The following is a 16,062-nucleotide window of genomic DNA, read 5'->3' on the forward strand; positions in this document are numbered from 1 at the left end:
TCGTGTATAATTGACACAAAGGCCTTAAAATTTTTGAGGATACATATAATCAGTATTTGCTCGCAATAAAGGTATTCGAATTTTTAAGATTAATTTATGGTGGTATGTTTTCGCAACGGGCTTTCGATATAGGAGCCAGTAACGTTTTCTTCTGTTTTTTGCCCAGCGCTCGCGGCTTCTATGAGTCCTACCTTGTCGATGAAGGCAACGCAGTGGTAAGATAACCATTCACCCTGTATGTTTGCAAAACTACTTAGAGCCCCGCGTTGAAGTGATATAAAGTAAATGGCGCAATATACCTTTATTATAGCGATCCTATATATTTATGGAGTATTGGGAGCTTTCCGACTCTTCGACGTAACGAAAGCCTGTAAAAAGGTCCCTGGAATGCCGCTCGCGGTAAGCTCTGCTAACTATATTCGTTTATCAACAACCTTTGAAAGACGTACGTCACTCACACCCTCGTCATGCATTTAGAGTGCGGCAATTCATTGTCTAACTGAAACGTTAAGATACACGGGAAAGCGCATTCGCGAGTTCTCAAGGCACATTGAGAAACCCAACCGCGCACGCAATAGCTTAAAATGGAATGCATATACCGTGAGTCATGTGGTTGACTATCTCCAAACTGCACCAATTATGACAGCCGCGTCTATATCAGTGCCTGTCCTTACTGATTACACAATCTGTAGGATGAGGTAGATGATCTCATGTCAACGAACACGCATTGCGCATGATTTCGAAATCGCGAGATGGGCTCCGACGAGTGGTATCAAAGCCGCAATCCGAAAGATAAGGCGTTCGGAGGCTCTACAAAAAGGCTACGCGCGTCCTTAGGGACGTACCTTTAGGAGCCGTCGTAAGAGCGTCAACTATTGGAAGGAACGATCATCGGAGGGCTCCAAAGCAAGGACGTCAGAGATGGCGCAAGCCCGCTTATGCATATACACTGCACTTTTGGCCGTGATAAGCTTCTCATGGGCGTTACCGGCATCAAACAGAACACTCCAGGTGCAATACACAGGGTAAGTCGCGCGTTAATTTCTTGAAGGTTGACTTTGACATGCGATATACGCATAGCAGACCTCACCTCCCTACTGTTTTTGAAATGGAAAGTATACAAAAGCAAAGCTGATTCTTTAATAGTATTTGGTGCTTATAATCTTTGTTTCTCCATGACTTTTGTGAACCTAGTGTTGCTTTGTATTTAGAATGCTATTTGATGTATTTCTCATTTTAATACTGAGTTTTTAGAACGTGTCTATTTCCTGTTTGTTTTTTCTTGGTTTGCTGTCTGTGTGTCTTATTTTCATAAGGACAAAAGTAATAATATGAAACTCTTCAAAGTATAAAATTCTGCACGTCTTTCCAAATTGACCTTCCTTCTAGTTGTTGCTCTGCCAATTATTGTGGGGGGCCTGGGCCTTGTGAAGCTGTCTTTCACAGGTTTTAGTCCTGGCCCCTTTCTTTTCAGCGAAAACAAAAATAAACTTCACTTGACTTCACAAAACCTTCACCTCGCATTCCACACCTGCCTTTTGAAAGCTGTCATGCCTACCACTAAAATTCTCCCAGCTTAATGGGTCGCAACCGATAGTGTTATGTTCATCTTCCTAAGTATATTTCTGAACATATTCATGCCGCAAGATTTCAATTATGTTATCTGCACCAAAGTCATAGCTTGGCTGCACCATTCTGGGAATGTAGCGAGCCTTACACGTGTTCAGTGACAGAATTTTCCTTCAAAGCTTATACTGTGGGCATCCAGAGTGCTGTTCAATGTCGTGCACCAAAACCCGCAAAGCCGCTCGATCATGTGGCTCGAACTAACATTAGCGCCGCGTAGCGACAGCGGCTGGGTACGAGACTATGCAGGAAGGCGTGTTTGCCACCGCTTACGATCAACAGTGCTCTGTAGCAACCTTGGCATAATTCCGTCTGTAGCAGTCAGTGCCCCGGGGTGAAAACGCGCGTTTAAGTCCCGCGCTCGGGCATTCAAGTCTCCAGTGGGACCGGCGAATCTAGCAGGTGTCTTTGTAGTCAAAATGATTGGCCTTGGATGATGGATGACGCGCCACACCGTTTAAGAACAAACTATGGGGATCCAAAGCGGGCCTTAGTGCGAGACCGAACATTGGTACTACGCACCTGGCCAGCCTTGCCGTGGCCGACTCGAAGTCGGCTGACGAGCTTGGCTGAATATTGAGTTGACAATGCCCCATTATTAACTGAAAAAAAGTCTATCGACAAGCAGTCAAGCACGAGGATAACCTAGCCAAACGAAACCATCAGTTATGGAAGTACTAAGGAGGACACTCGAGACTTGTGTCGGGCATCCACACCGTTAGATCAATAAGGCTCTCACTGCTAAGGAAACCTTATGCACTGCTGATAGAGTATCAAGATTTCTTAGCCTTTCAAACCAAGCAAAAGGCGTGGGAAGTCTAACTTCATGAGATCAAGAACTCGCCACTCAACAAGAGTATGAACTGTATGCCTTGCTTGTTTATAAAGTAGCAGGACATATTAGGGAAAGCACTGCCTTCGTGTACATTGGCACCTTCTTCTTTTAATCCGCTTATACAGCACATGCACCTTCGTAAGTGCGCATGATGCATGTACAGAATAAATATTACAATGAATTCTATTGATGTATTTAGCTGCAATATAGGTTGCAAGCTTTTCTCTGCACTCCTACTATTTTTTGGGGTCAGCTACATGTCAGACCAAAAACCATCCTCCGAACCAAATATTTGGGACGTAAAGAAGAAAATGCTGTAAGAAATCATAATTCAATAAACATACTACACCTTCTCCATTCCTTCCCGTCAAAATGATAAAAAATGATTTCCGACTGACCGCCATTTCTTGGAAGCCGCCGGCCTCTGGCCGACCTCTTGGCATCCTCTTGGACATCTTAGCATCCTACGTTAGTCCATAGTAAATCCCCTCATGCAGCTAAATAGCAGCACAAGTAGTCGGCCCAAAATTGGAAGTGGATGGTGTCAATCTGGTGCTTTGTAGGACCGGCCTTTGCCAACACGATTCCAGTACTGGGCCCATTATCTGTGCTGCTTAGGGGAGCCACTAAAGGCAACGTTGAAATAGAGCGGGGGGGGGGGGGGGGGGGAGTGCTTCGCACCAGGGGGTGAAAAAGGAGAAAAAAATGGTTGAATGAATGCTTTCCCGAGTCAAGTGTTGAACGGTGCTCAATAGTACCAGTACTTTTTATGCTGTGCATACAAATGAATGTTCGCAGCGTGGCAGTGTATGACAGCACCCACAGTGTGACCCTTTTAGAAAGTGACAACAGTGTTAGGAAGCATGTTAAAATTCACAGCCGGGCGATGAACTATGTAAACATGAAACTAATGTACAACGCCTAGCTCAAAAAAACTTTCCTCTTTATAAACGCTTGTGACATTACAAATGTAGAGCGGTCACAAAAAAATATATGGCGACTTTCTCTATCATCGCATCAATTACAGTGTAACTTTAAGCTCTACGCCAAATGTACGCGAATATTATCACGTCTCTGAGCAAGAGCGTGAGCATGAGCAAATCTAATGCTTCGTTTCATAAAGGTAGTAGATGCTCTTACCGCAGGATAATGCAACAGATAGCAGCTCGCATATACATACAGCCCACTGATTATATGCAATTCCTGCATAGCCAAACAACTACAGAACTCTCCTCCGCTTTGATTTCAGGCACCGGTTGGTATCTGTGACACCGACAACACCGGCTCACGTCAGCCTCTTATCGGCACTAGAGGAGCGACTTCAGGTGAGCTAGGCAAGCAGCCGGAACCCCATCTCCATATCAGCAAGGACAGCGCACATGGAAGTGGGGAGGCCTACGATTTTAACGAGCCGGCCGCTGTATGATTTCATAATGGCGAATACATGTATGGCCCTATCTTGAACCGGACGCAGTTTAAGAGCATATATGTGTGTGTGGGGTGAGGGAGGGGGTACACTTTTGAAGTAAGGTAACATTTACCGAAACTGAGAGCGTAGAAGGAGATTTTGAGGGGCGGGGCGGGGGGGGGGGGGGGGGTGATCACTAGGAAAATACTGTATTAATATTTTACCTGAGTCCATCTAAGCTGAACGCTGGAACTTTTTGCCTCCGTGCATCACGGATCATCTTCTTAATATCTGCTCCGCAGGCCGATGTCTGGCAGGAAGCAAATGACCTCCGGCCGTCAGAGCTGCTACGGTTGAGACCCGAAGTTGCTGACGAATTTATCGCCGTCGCGACGCAGTCTGGTATGCCCGTGACCACGGTGTCCTCCAACGTTCAAGAGTAAGGCATCAATATCTGCTGGTCAAGTGTAATATACATTGTATACTGTCTCAGAGAAGAAAAGACTTCAGGTCGTGTAGCTTATCATTCAGGCAGTAAAAGGTTCGTGCAAGATGCCTTATAGTTCTAAATGGGAGTACCCGTACTGTGTAGCGAACCTTCATTCTGTCCTTGTAAGACCTCTTGGATTTATGGGTGCCGAAAGTATTGCACAGTATGGCCTAAAATAAAACTGAAAACTTTAAACCGTGGGTTTCCATACACGACACTCCGAATATATAGTATATCATCCTTCTACGCACTTTCAGCTGCAGGTGCATTGAATCCTTTTTAGTCTTATATCTAAGGAACACGAAGCATTTTACTGTCGCTTACACTAAGTTAGGAAACGGCGAAATGCTGTGAGTAGCATTAGTTGAGCGTACAAAACTTGAAACTATTCTTATCAATTTTTTTTCGCTGAAAGAAATGGTGTTTCATTCACAGTGAAACGATAATTGAAACCTGCTTAATATGATACTTAATCTAGAAATGAAATCCGAACATGCGCACGGCATTCCGTACGACTGCGACGAATAGAAGCTGACGCTGACGTGAAGAGCGGACGCCAATCTGCAATCGAAACAAATTACAATCGAATTACGATCGAAACTACAATCGAAGAAAATATCGCGTCATGCCTTAAGGTATGACGAGATAGATCAGTGGGTTAGGGTTTCCATTGACAGCTTTGAACACATTTCTATTTTTTTTCAATTCATCAAGCGATCAATTACGCTATCTAACTTTTCATAACTAGTGTCGTCAAGCATTGGCTTTTCATTCGGAGCATTTTGACACCTTTAAACCCCCAATTTCTGATTTTGTTCATTTCTTTTATTAATCAACTAATTACAATTATTTCATTTACTCGTCATCGCCTATCACACACATAATAATCATCAGTCACTAGAACCACAAGTTAACATTATACGATTTTTTAACGCAGCCCTCCATCATTTCTGACACGCGATGCCGACTACTTCTACGCCAACGCCTTTTCAACCGTACGAGCTGTATACCCCATCGCGTAAAAGAAGGGACACATACACTGAATGGACACACATTCCCGTGCACATCATCGCGAAAATGAAAACGCTGTGCCACTTCTAAAAGCTGTACTTTTCGTACAACATAGATTCGAGTTAATCTCGTTTTTTTTTCTTTCCTACCACAACAGCCTCATCGACAATGAGCGCAAAGAGATGCGCTTCACAACATACTCGACGGAGAATTCGCGCTTTCAGAAGTACCTGAAGTATGAGGAGGTACGTGTGACGCATGTCTGTCTCTTTATTTTCATGCTGTAATAGTTTCAGTACCGCGTCACAGAAATGTTCACACGACTGATGGCAAGCACATCACAATAAGAAAATAGTTATATCCTCTTCTATTCCCCTGATAATTTCTCGTATTGTTTACGCTGCTAATGGGAAGTATTCCATTTCGCCTTGTGCTTTAAAAAATGTCCCTTCTGGCCAGCGTCCAATGAACCACCTGTATAGTGCATTTAAATTCTTTAAATTATACCACCTCTTTGTGTTCCAATTTTTCTTCAAACCCATATTTTATCGTATCTGTTTAACAGTGGTGGTTTCTGATTTGTTTCCATTTTGGTCACTGTTCGAGAGTATTACACACAGAACTATATTATACGTCCATCGTACATCTGATTCAAAGACCTCGGTGTTGCGAACGTATCAGCGGAATAAGCATGTCTTATTTCTCCTACTTCAGTTTAAGAGCGCCCTGAAGGAGTACGCAGAGAAGTACGACCACGTGACGTTCACATCAATCGGCAGGTCCTACGAAGGACGAGACCTCATCGGTGTTCACGTAAGTGTGTTTAACAGCTAACGGTTTACACTGCGCTGGAGTTTTCACGTAAAACCGGGATCACGAAATTCGGAACGTTGTCTGGATATCTTAGAGTTACAATTGAAACAATATACAGGTTCGAAATACTTATTCGTTAGCAGCTCAGTACTCAGCTTTTTATTTTAATTAGTTTTCGTTTACACCATACCAAGGGGCTCTACATGTTGGCTGCGGAGAATATTGAAACTGTGACATGAAAAGGTCTGGGCGAGCTCTGGCATAAGTTGGGATGTTTCTAGGACTCGCACTCGAAACAAAATACTTTTTTCGTACTATATTTAAAGGTCAAAGGTGATCTATTATTGTACGTCTCGTTCACCGCATGCTACCTAAATTTGGCGATTGAAATTTCACGCAAAACTCCAGCCGTAAAGCCCTATATCGAAAGTTCACTGCCAGAATGATGACGTTGGTTAAAACAATAATGCGAAAATTCAATTCCATTGCAACAAGAGTTCCCTATGCAGTTTGAAAATACAGCTTTTCTCTAACTGTATCGTCAAAGCAATTAATGAATAGTTGGATTGTAGGTTCGTCGTAATGCAGCTGTATAAACCCATTATAATGGCCAAACAGTCCCAAAAAATGATATTAGTCAAAAATCAAAGCCAACTAAACGAAGTCAACGCCACTAACTATCGCAACCTTTGGAAGCGTTTTGCAGGTAATCATCAAAGATGGAGCCTGTTGTCCTAGGCCCTTCCTACATATCTGCAAGTGCACAGGTGGCGAGAAATGTTGGAAAGAGAACGCCCCATATGGCTGCGCGCTGAGCCTATTTGAAATCTATTGAATGCGATGAGAAAAAAGTATCACAAGATCAGACAAAGAACATATGGGTTCACTTAACGCAATCCTACCCTTCGTGCTTGCAAACTAGCCTTATCGCACCAAATTAGCAGTTTTGACTTCGAACTGTCGGCAGCACTCTTAGAAAACAATATGCGGTTATAACACTTTTGCCTGAATTGGGCTTTTCTTTCAGTTATTTCAACTTTTCCGGCTAAACCTCCGAAGATTACACACAATTTATCTTCATACATTGCCATCAGAATCAAAATTAAGGAGACTTAAAAGCCTCATAATTTATCCTAAAAAGCATAGATTACAGAAGTCGAAAGAAAAACAGCAAACCTCACAAATGTTACGTTGTAATGTGCTCACAACCTTTGTCCGTAAAGTTTCGAGCCCGATTTATTTTCTTCTCTTAAAATGATTCCCCATGATTCCCCAAAACAGTTTGTTCCCTATGTGTAGGGCCATCTTTTCGGGCTACCCTGAGCTATTTATGTTTATTGCTGTGGCAGCCTCTAGATGGCACTACAAGTAGAAAAATACGTTGTCACTTGTCGTCTGCGCATTCTACTGTGAGTGAATGTGGAGGGCTGGACGTCCACCTCGAACAGCGTGTAAACATAAACTTCTGTGTGAAGCTTGGCAAGACTTCCACACAGACGTATGAGCTCCTTCGTGACGCTAACGGCAACGAGACATTATCGCGGGCGCGAATTTTCGAGTGGCACAAGACGTTCGTTTCGGGGAGAACTTCGGTGGAAGACGACACAAGGCGGGGGCGCCCTTCAACCTCACGGAATGAAAACAACGTGGCTCGGATCAGGTAAATCGTACAGCAAGACCGCACCATTACAGTCCGCCTGTTATCAGATGCTGTCGACATTAGTAAGACAACATGCCACCGAATTTTGCGTGAGAACTTGGGAAACGAATAATAATAATAATTGGTTTTTGGGGAAAGGAAATGGCGCAGTATCTGTCTCATATATCGTTGGACACCTGAACCGCGCCGTAAGGGAAGGGTAAGGGAGGGAGTGAAAGAAGAAAGGAAGAATGAGGAGCCGTAGTGGAGGGCTCCGGAGTAATTTCGACCACCTGGGGATCGTTAACGTGCACTGACATCGCACAGCACACGGGCGCCTTAGCGTTTTTCCTCCATAAAAACGCCGTCGCCGCGGTCGGGTTCGAACCCGGGAACTCCGGATCAGTAGTCGAGCGCCCTAACCACTGGGCCACCGCGGCGGGGTGGAAACGAAAGCTGAATGCCAGACTTGTGCCGCACTCCCTCACACAAGACCAGGACACGAGGGCATCAGTGAGCGCTAATTTGCTCTCTGAAGCCGAGAAGGATGCTGCATTCGTCGATAGCATTTCTGCTGAAGACTAAACATGGTGTTTTCCATACGATCCTCAAACAAAGAGGCAGACGCCGAATGACGGCGCTACAGATTACACATTGTATTCGAAGGGAAATGTAATAACTACGAATCGAGCAAAGGTTAGTCACGTAGGCTAAGAGCATTATCGGTACGATTAGTGCCTCAAAACCAAACACAACTCATCCAACTTAGCCCGATGGTCCTGAGGACTCAGTGCAGCATTGATTACGATTTTATCCAGTTAAAACTTAAAGAATGCGATTGCACACTTCTATGAGCCAGCCAACCTAACGTGCACTTTGTACTGCTTAGGAGTTCCAGCATGAGAGAATTTGAAAAAATATATACGACAAAGTCTGCGAAACAAACCGGCAGTGCTAATCCACCATCATGAATGAATACTTCCGCTCTCTTTCTACAGATAAAGGCGAAGGACAACTTGCCCATCGTGTTCTTTGAGTGCGGAATCCACGCCAGGGAATGGATTGCTCCAGCCATCTGCCTCTACTTCATAGACCAGGCAAGTGCAGTGGCGCTGCCGAGCACAATGTGTAGGATAATCTGAACGCCATGATCACTGGGTCAAGGGGTTCGGAAACGTTGCAGGGTGATGTCCATTGTGGCTAGCAGTAGGTGGTCCGGTCTACGCCAATAGGAGCACAGAACGACTATTTGGGCGTACAAGTGCATGTCTGCTTCTGACAGTCAATGTCATGAACTGTGCCTTTTCTTCCTCTTGATCTTGTTTATGCGCCATTTATAATTCCAATTCAAAAGAGACATTTTCGGCCTAAATAGCACACCCATGCGCCAGGAAACAATTTTTTTAATCTGCGAATGCAAAATTCCAATTGCTTACCTGTAACCACACGAGCTGTCAGAAAGCTCTTAACGCATTGTATTTAGTGGAAACGCCAAGGTAAAAAATAGAGTTGAATAGCTTTCTTTTTAGCTGCATGGCTGTGCTTGGTCGGACGTCAACATCTAATTACTCCCTAATAGAAAGCTGAAAACCATACAGATCAAGCTCTAATCCAAAGATGATGCTCAGAGTAGTTACTCCCTTTCAGTCTCTAAAGCGCTTTGGGAATAACTAAAGACAAGCCAGGCAATCAATATAATAACTCCGAAGATCTATTTGAAACTGAAGAAATAATACTCAAGATTTCACATTTAAACCCGTAAAGCGCGTTTCGAATTCCCAAGGACAGGCTGGTCAAGAAATCTCTATTGCGCACGGTGACGCATTGTTATGAGGAAGGCAGAATATGTGATATAACTGCACCAAAACACCCTCTTGTCGAGAGTTAATGTTGGTAGCCATCCACTCCGGCAATATTTGTTCTTAGAAACTGATGGTTGTTTAAATAAGTAGCGGATTTTGCAGAGCTGGAGACTGAGCGCATGTTTAATAACACTGTTAGATGCACGTACTACCGCGCCTCACAATTCGTGACGACACATTACTCACCTTGAAGAGTCTTGTTCCAGCCATATAAAGGCTAGTTATTTTTTTATGGCCGATAGGTTTTAAATGTTTAACCATTACTCACATAAGTGTCAGCGATTATTTCTTTTTTTTTTATTTTCGCCCTGACAGTTGGCGACTCAGTACGAGAAAGACCAGGAAATCAAGGGCCTGGTGTCCAAATACGAATGGCGAATTTTTCCACTCGTGAATCCGACGGCTACGAATACTCGCACAATGCGGTGAGTCATCGCCTCAGCCTGCAAGTGAACTTGGTGAAGAGGGCCTAAGACCTGCTGAGCTTAAAGACGCCTCGGCTGAATCAAGATGACCTTGTCAATTCTTATTTAATTGTATTGCTGAGAAGAAAACTGAAAACGCCCTAAAGAGTAGATCGAAATGGTCAACAGATGGATGGGTTAGTGATTCATGCGAATATGTGTGCACACTAACGAGAGAAAATGCGGAGAGAACGACACCGCGAAGCTGTATCCTCCACCCTAAACGGAGCTCCATTCATGCTCAAGTAAAACGAAATACTGGATCGCATCGGAGTGTCGTTCCATGGCGAGAGACTTAAGGCTTCAATTCAATGTTCGTCAGTAAATTCTCTGGCATGACGGTGGACGCGAAGCTTTCTTACACAACAGGGATTCTATTAACACTCGACTTACTCTCAGTTATCAAAGAGTAAATTCCACCAAGGCACATTGGGAGCGATAAGAAAAAGTGTGGGACTTATCGCAAAACGATACAGAGCAGAGGAGACAGTGGCCCCAACGCAACAAAGTAGCTGCTTTCACGGTGGGTGCACAGTGCACAACAAAGGCTGGACAAGGGCAAGACAAGCGCTGGCTAGCAACTGACCCTTTGTCTGAGCCTGGCTAGCAGTTGATGATGATGATGATGGCCTTTGGCTGAATGGCACGTACCCAATGTGAGGGATTGGCCAGGGATTGGCTAGCAGTTGCAAGCCAGCGCTTGCCTTGTCTTTGTCTCGCCTTTGTTGAGCTGTTCCCCGACCATAAATGCTTACCAACTCGCCCAAATCTCAGCTTTACTCAAAGTGGCTACGGCGGAGAAAGGGCGGTCGGTTATCGCTACGCGAAGATTTCATAAGCACAGCTGTTACGACTGGAATATTATTGAAATGACCAAATGATAAACACTCACGCCATTGGGTTGTCATTAACCAAGGAAGGAAAATGCGTCGCTATAATCGTACTCTTTGGAGACAGAGTTTACAGAGAGTTTATTAAAACTAACAGTGAAGTTTGCCGCATCGACCAAATTATGACCAGGTACTCGCAGTCTGAAAAAAAGAAAGAGGAAAAATTATAACATGGTTTACGACAACACCGGCAGTTAAAGTCACGAAAATTAAACAAGCCGTGGGTAACCATAATTAAATTCTTGCGGCTTAAATTGTTCACAAAGTCAAGCCACCTTGACGACCGATGGCGTCATTTCATGTGGACGAGAACGTTCAGAACGCGCAGGTTCTGGCTGTAATATTTGGAGGAACTCTAAACAATATGGCCGCTCTTGCAGGAACGCCTGTGGAGGAAGACTCGCTCCAAGAGCAGCGTAAGCAGCGAATGCCGAGGGACTGACGGCAACCGTAACTTTGACATTGGTGAATTCTGCAGTAAGTTTAAGGATTCATTAAATTTTAACTTCCCTTATCATATGCATGAATGCGTTTTGCAGAACTCACCAGTGACGATGCCCGCAACCAATACGGAACTAAACAATCTTGGGATAGCTGATAAATAAAAAATTACTAGATAGAAGCTAAGCTTTGCCAACGCGCGATTGACCACAGCCCCTCATCAACCTTATCAGCGCTCAGACGTTTTGTTTCATGAGGTTCAATGTCCCAAAACGACTCAGGCTAAGAGGGACGCCGTAGTGAAGGACTACGGAAAATTTTGACTACGTGTGGTTCTTTAACGTGCACTGGCATCGCGCAAGTACACTTGCCTCAGCATTTTACTTGGTTCCAAACGCGACCGCCGCAGCCAGGTTCGAGCCCGCGTCTTTCTTATCAGCAGCCGAACACCGTAACCACTCAGCCAGCGCCGCGACTCCCGAGAGCTTGAGCAAAGCCGCCTCCATGGAAGCGACACGGAGCATGAGGGAAAATTTTTAAACCGTTTCTGCGATGTGTTACTGTTGTGTATATCGGCTGCATCATTTAATGATTGTTTCAGTGACGATATAAATTGTCAAACTACTTATTGTTGATTCAGTGCTTTAGTTATTGATAAAACTATTCACTACTTTGAAGGCTTCTTGAAGCGGAACCAAGCTGTGACGCGTATTAGTGCGAAGGCTAAACTGAAATGAACGAGTGGCAACATCACATTCCTCAGAAGTTCCTAGCGTAGCCAGAGAATAAAAGACGCAGCCGATATTCGCCTGTACCTCAAAATGCCGCGCTCTCACCAAGCTCGTCATGCAATCTTAGCTCATTTCCTGATTGAACAGAAAGCGCGTTTAAGGAAAGCAATCCGGAAAAAAAAATTGGCAGTAGCTTAACTTGGCTAACCCTGGAATTCAGCGAAAAGCAAGCACGCTTGCTAAGCGTCCGAGGCTCGCCCATGGCAGCTCCGCTACGAACTCGCGACAACCGTTCTATATATACCCACATGACCACGTGGCTATGACGTGGTATATCACATGGTCTTACGACACCCCGATCGGATGTCATCACGTGGCTTCACATCACACCATCGGATGTTCTTTAGGTCGAAGGTCAACCCAAAGGTCACCCAGTGTCAAAGGTCAACTCCAGTGTCAGGGCCAGGGATCAAGGGTTCGACACCATAACTGTACCACATATGGTGATACATGGCTAAAGAGGTTGGGCTGAATGTTGTTCAATGTCAGTCTCCGGCCTACGCGATGACTGCTTTCCCTAGCGTAGTGAAGCTTTTCGCTTCAAAAATGAGCACTTTTGACAGCTTCAAGAGCGCTCCTACCACGCTCCCCTGTACTTAGCTAAAGAAGTGGAGATGAACTTACTGTGACTTCCACTCATTTCAAGCTTCCTGAAGGCGCCGTCTGAGGATTTGTAGAGCACTGAATGTGCAGCATGGGGCGTCTTCTCTGTCGCTCTCTACTATGGCGAACATGCTGAACTGGTAATGTCTCTCAACAACGACGCTGCATTGTGCAGAGCACAAATCGAGCAACGACCCCTGTTCGGATATGTACTGCGGCGACAGTCCCTTCTCGGAGCCCGAAGTGCGGGCCATCAGGGACGCCCTGGAGGACATCAAGGGCCGCGCAGAGTTCTACTTCGCCATGCACAGCTACGGCCTGCTCTGGATGTTCCCGTATGCTCAGACCAAAACTCCCAGTCCGGACCACAACCTTCTGGTAAGTGCTCCCTTCGCTGTGGCAGCGAAGCGGCTCTCGTTGCACGGAAAGTCACCGTTATTATCCCACTCAGAAGGGGACACGTAAAGCACGACATGATGGCACTTCTTGTCGTACAGGGGATCAAGAAACGCCGTGGAAAACGAATGGATGCCTTACTTAAAGATAATAGTGGAAGAAAAGTAAAAAAAAAGTTAGCAAGTAGAACCCGTGGCTCGCAGGCTGCTCTTACATTTCACCAAACAGTTTTGTAATTATCATTGTCATGATCATAATTGGTCTGACTTCATACATAATAAAGGCCTCTCAACACCCCTCCAATCATTGCTTTCCTGCGCCGGCTGCATCCACCTTCTCCCAGTACACTTGCTCCTCCCATCATCCAATTTACTCTCTGTTCGCCCGTTCTACATTTCCCTTAAGTTTGCTTAATAAAAGGTGGAAACGTTTTGATGCTCCTTTCTTTAATTTCGCTTTAATTTCTTCCAGGGATTCTCTCTTTATTTAGTTCTACAAGGCAATATTTAACAACGGCGATTCCCTTGCCGCACAGGAACAGTGGGCCCCGGTTATTAATGAGAGCGGAGCTTCGCTGCAGACCTACATTCTTAGAGAATAGCGTATCCAATAAATGAGAAAACATTGCGTTTTACAGCAAAATATTTTAACGTTTTTTGGAAAAGTTTCTTGGAATGATGCGTCTCTAGAAATGAGGGAGGAGGGGGGGGGGGGGGTATTTTACTGGTACCACGTGAATTTAACGGTACCAAGGCGGCCAGTTCGAATAAAGCACATGTACAAAATAAGCAGCTTTTAAATACAAAGGTATCGCTCTGCTTGGAACTGGCTTTAACCACGAAGGCTATATAATGACATGTACAATTTTGTTCCGGGTGTAATAACGCGCTTACAGCAAGCGCTCTATTAAAACTAGGAATGTCACTCGGTATGCTCTGCTTATTAAGCGCTAGAACTCTCCGTTTGCAGATGAACATCTCACAGAGGGCAACGGAGGCCATTAAAAGCGTGCGACACACCTACTACGACTTTGGACCCATATCGACGACCGTGTGTAAGTGTCCAACAGGACGTGTGTTGCCACCACCTTTTGACAGCAACCGCTTTGAAATAACCTCTTTCTTTTAGTTTGTGCTAAAACGTAATATAACTAGCTTTCATTATTACAACACGTCCTCTTCATGCACACCGCGACGTCAAAAAAGGCTATTGTACTAGCTTCAAGATAAAGCGTGTGCGAACCTGCGAGCTTTTAACTCAGTTTTCACAGTCATTTCACACAGTTTAATTTTTAGAATACGGAAGCAGCTGTTCCCTAACATGGATAGAGTGATAGCACCGGAAAGATTACTTGGAGTATTACTTATAAGGGTTATTATGTATGGCACTCCAGTGCCTGATCACCACACACGGATCACTACCACATTACGCGCACGGTGCGTGCCATTATTCTTCCGTTAACTACTTCGGACTCATGCGCAGTATTATACAGCCCTGAAGAGAACCAGGGCAATCCCCTATATTTTGTTACTGCAAGAAACCTGACTTAAAGAGGATTTCTAAACTATAAATATTTTAAGGTCCCCTTTTATCAGGCTGTGCTTTGAGTGAGAAGTAGACTTTATCTAATAAATAACGAGAAACACTTGCCATCGCCGGGGTGAACTATGTCGGCGTAATATGTCCCTAGTAAAACGCCGGGAATAAGCCCCGGACAGTGAAAATGTTATACACGCTTGTGGAGTAGTCACCATTCTCGAGAATACGTCCTGTCTCGCCAAGTGATCCAAAAAGTTTCCACTCGTTGCGCAGAGAACGAACGAAATTTTTAAGAAAAAAACAAATATTATGAAACATACTATAAGCGAAGCTGCGGGGTATATTAGACAAGCACCGAGTGCAATGCCAGCCAACGTTTTTTTTTTTTTTTCAGTAAGTATTCATTTTAAGGCTCTTCATGGATTTCATGGTGTTTTGTCTTTCATTGGCAAAGGATTCATTTCTTGTTGAAAATTTTGGATTTAAAAAAAAGAACAATGTTTTTAACTACCACTCGACTCCATCTCGTGACGTCATTACCGGAGACTCAGTGATCTTCATTCTAGAGTGAATTTAGATATCACTTAGCCTTGTGGATTCGAACTAAATTGCATGTTTTGCCGGCGCCATAACTTGCTTGCAAAAATAATCGGCAGCGGCGATACCGCTATCTTATTATTTGAACAATTCCTTGCTTGTTAAAACTCTGCTCTACTGAAAATGGTCCGTTTATAATCACAACGCGCTGATGTGCTGAGTCTACGTTTAACACATATAACTGCAACATATAACTACATATAAGTAAGGTGTTCGCTGAATGACGGTTATTTTCGGAACCTCGCAGACCAATCATCTGGGCACAGCGTGGACTGGGCCTACGACCGCGCCGGAATCAAGAAGGCATTCATCCTGGAGCTTGAACCACACATGCAAACATTCGACTGGAAACTGGCCTTCGCGCTTAGGCCACAAGAAATATTGGGCGCCGCCAAGGAGACTTGGGAGGGAATCAAGGCAGCCGTCGCCTAGACCCTTCGAGAACGGTGCATGATGCCCCACTGCAGATTCGGGCGGAGCATGTTGAAACACTCGCCCCTGCTTTATGTGCATCTCCACCCTGATTATTCAAGGCGGAGTACTCCAAAGCGCTAATAAACTTCGTCTCCATGTACGATGTAGATATCAAGGTTAATAAATTATTATGTATTCATATATGTGTGCAGCGTTTTCTTACAGCAGACGAGACCATCGAAA

General features: G+C 44.5%; 1 pseudogene across 1 annotated transcript; it reads left to right on the forward strand.

Annotated features, from left to right (window-relative positions):
- Window positions 1-833: 833 nt before the first annotated feature.
- Window positions 834-16,018, forward strand: LOC144101868 (zinc carboxypeptidase-like; annotated as a pseudogene). The gene is made up of 11 exons (XR_013308079.1): window positions 834-1,025; window positions 3,711-3,786; window positions 4,172-4,308; window positions 5,528-5,615; window positions 6,085-6,183; window positions 8,821-8,919; window positions 10,000-10,109; window positions 11,419-11,515; window positions 13,049-13,251; window positions 14,239-14,323; window positions 15,653-16,018. The product of XR_013308079.1 is annotated as a zinc carboxypeptidase-like (transcript).
- The last annotated feature ends 44 nt before the right edge of the window (window positions 16,019-16,062 follow it).

This window comes from Amblyomma americanum, chromosome 8 (genome assembly GCF_052857255.1).
Source record: "Amblyomma americanum isolate KBUSLIRL-KWMA chromosome 8, ASM5285725v1, whole genome shotgun sequence".
NCBI lineage: Eukaryota > Metazoa > Arthropoda > Arachnida > Ixodida > Ixodidae > Amblyomma > Amblyomma americanum.